The 3176-nt window shown below is 43.7% G+C and overlaps 1 protein-coding gene across 2 annotated transcripts in view; it reads left to right on the top strand.

The window, feature by feature from the left end:
- The window catches only part of DYM (dymeclin), a 315716-nt gene that overhangs the window by 40523 nt on the left and 272017 nt on the right, over nucleotides 1–3176 (top strand). The gene's annotated exons all lie outside the window — the stretch shown is intronic.

Genomic DNA, 3176 nt, shown 5'->3' with positions numbered 1-3176 from the left:
CAGTCTGCAAATCTCTAGGTAAGGGGAGCATGTTTCCTTCATTGCAGTCTGCAAATCTCTAGGTAAGGGGAGCATGTTTCCTTCATTTCAGTCTGCAAATCTCTAGGTAAGGGGGAAGCGGGGGCGGGAAGCATGTTTCCCTCACACTTCCTGTGATGGCGCTTTGATTGCGCGCTGCGAGCTGAACCCGATGCTGATTCCCCCAGCAGTCCGGCACCGAGCTGCCGTCTGTGCGCCAGCCCACTGTGCTTTCCTGCCTCCTGCCTGATGCTGCCTGTTCCTGCTCTAGTTTCTGAAGCTCAGCTCCACCTACACTTTGTAAAAAAAAAAAAAAAAGGACTTTTTACCCATTAACGCAGATCCTCTTGAACTCACCGATCCTACCTTTGAGATATTTTGGTGTCTTTTATCTGCCTTTGGCATGATTGTTCCAAAAACATTGAACTGGTTTTTGTTTTGTCCCAAACATAGGTCTGGTTTTTGTTTTGCCCCAAAGGATACTGTGGGAAACATTAGCACTTTCAGAATGGAAGCTCCGTGAGGTCATCAAGCCGCTCATTAATGGAGAGGGCTCTTGAGGACACAAGGCTAGGAGATTGGGATTCTGAATGAGGCTGTACCAGCCGCAGCCGTCCGTTGTCTCAGTATTCGGCCTTGATTTCCTGGTCTATGAATTCACACAGAGAAGCAGTGGCAAAAGCTAATTGCTTTAAAAACAAAACAGTTTATCCTGAAATGTAGAGATTCTTTCATCAAGCTAAACTTGAACTTGAAAACTCTGTAGGAAATCTTAGTGGAGCTCTTAAAACTTAACAATATCTGATCATGTTCTCATTCTTCTAGATTGTGTTTGTTGTGGTTGTCGGTACCCATGCACCCATTGGGTCGTTTCTACGTGTACAATTCCGGCCTTGGTTACGTTCTTTGAGTCGTGCAGCCAGCGCTCCCCTCCTTTTCTGAGGTGCTCCTCCTTCCTCACCCAAGCTCACTGTCCGCCAAGTTCCCATCTACTCTTCCTGCCAAACTTACCCCGATGGATAGTTCTTGAGGGAGGAGTAGCCTGTGTAGATAGTTCTAGAGAGTCTGCTCAGGGCAGAAATTGTTGTTGTTTTTCCTAGTTAAACTAAGTTATTGTTCACTTTTAAGAAGAATTACAGGGGTATTTTTGACTTAAAGCTTAAATATTATCTCATGGCTCCAGAAGGTCTAGAGCAGTGGTTCTCAACCTTCCTCATGCCGTGACCCTTTGACACAGTTCCTGGTGTGGTGGTGACCCCCCAACCGTAACATTATTTTCGTTGCTACTTCATCCCTGTCATTTTGCTACTGCTATGAATCGTCATGTAAATATCTGGTATGCAGGATGTATTTTCATTGTTGCAAATTGAACATAATGAAAGCATAGTGGTTAATCACAAAAGCAATATGTAATTCTGTATGGTGAAACATTTATTTCTAATGACAAATCAATGAAACGTTGTCTTGAAGCGTGGTGTAGCATGGGTCACAGTCTTCACGCCGGGTACTCATGTGTATCTGCATGTGGGCGGACCCACTTGGAGACAGAGATAGAGGAGCTGTGTCTCGGTTCCTAAGACCATCGGAAGTATGTGTTTTCCAATGGCCTTAGGCAACCTTGGTGAAAGGGTCATTTGACCCCTTAGGGGGTTGCGACCCCCAGGTTGAGAACTGCCGGTCTAGTCTGTGGACTGGTGGATCAAACTCCAGTAGTGGCAGCAGGGCAGCAGTTCTTTTGCTTTGCTGTTCACGATAGGTAACGGAAGCAGCTGTTCATGGAGGCAGTTCTAGCACATTCCATATTTCCCTTTGATTCCCATTGCTCCTTCTTGGTTCTCGTTCCAAGCATGTCATTGTTGTAAATGTATTATCACATTACTTTCGCCGATTCAAATTTTTGTAGGTGTACAAATTCATTGACAGCAGTTTTAATAATTGGCTGCACAGCCCTGCCCTTAGTCTGTGTGATGATTTTTTTACATCATTGTTAGGCCCCCTCTTCCCTTCCTTCCTGGCCCTGGGAGCCACAAATAGGCCTTGGTCTTTGGGCCTCTTCTTATCATTCTATGTAAGGGAGGTCATACAATATTTGTCCTTTGGTGATTGACTTATCTTGCTCAGCCTAGCCCTACTATAACATGCTTCAAAGCTTCATTTCTCTTACTGGCTGACTAGTGTAACATTGTGTGCATGTATCATATTTTGTGTAGCCATTCATCTGTGCGTGGGCATTAGGCTCTTTCCACCTTTTGGCTACAGTGAATGCTGGTGTGTATGTCCCTTTTTGCATCTCAGCTTTCAGGTCTTTGGTATGTACCTGGGAGTGGAATTGATAGTTCTTTTAATTTTAAGGAACTGCCACCCTGTTTTCCCCAGTGACTATGTCAGTTTGCATTTCCGCAAGCAATGGATAAGGGTCCCCATATCCCTCTGCCCTTAGCCATCTGCTTGTTGTTATTTTTCCATCGTGGCCATTTAGTAGGAGTGGAATGCTGTCTTATTGTGGTTTTGATTTGCACCTGATGGCTAGTGATGCCAAGTATCTTTGCACGTGTGGTAATCATTTGAATGTCCTGTGGTGAAATGTCTGTGTAAGCCCTTTGCCCACTTTATGGCTGATTGAGTTGTTTGTCTTTTGTCAGCTATATAGCTTCTGAAGAGTTTCTCCCACCTTGTCTTTTCCCACTTTCTGGGAAGATTTTCTGATAAAAATCTAAGTTTTGAATTTTTATGAGGTCCCATTTATTTATTTTGTCTTTTGCTCATTGTGTCTTTGTTATTATATTAGGTGCTCTATTGTTGAAATGGGCCTGACATCATTACCCCTCTTGTTCTTCTAAGAATTGTATGGTTTGCGTGTGCACAGTTAGATCCTTAATCCATTTAGAATTTGCTTTTGATACGCTGTGAGGCGTGGATCCGGTTTCATTTTTCTGCATGTGGAAATCCAATTTTCCCCGACCATTTGTTGAAGGGACTCTTTTTTCCCTATGGAATAGATTTAGCACTCTTGTCAGAAATCAGTTGACCATGGATGTGTGGGTTTATTTCTGCACTCTGAGTTTTGTTCCATCAGATGTTGTTACACCAGTGCTAGGCTGTTTGGATTACTGTAGCTGTACACAGCCTGTTCTTATTATGGCAGTTGGATAAAAGCC

Source organism: Echinops telfairi, unplaced genomic scaffold (genome assembly GCF_000313985.2).
Source record: "Echinops telfairi isolate 266 unplaced genomic scaffold, ASM31398v2 ScPeMD7_7400;HRSCAF=8409, whole genome shotgun sequence".
Taxonomy (NCBI): Eukaryota; Metazoa; Chordata; class Mammalia; order Afrosoricida; family Tenrecidae; genus Echinops; species Echinops telfairi.
This window is presented reverse-complemented; position numbering and strand designations above follow the sequence as displayed.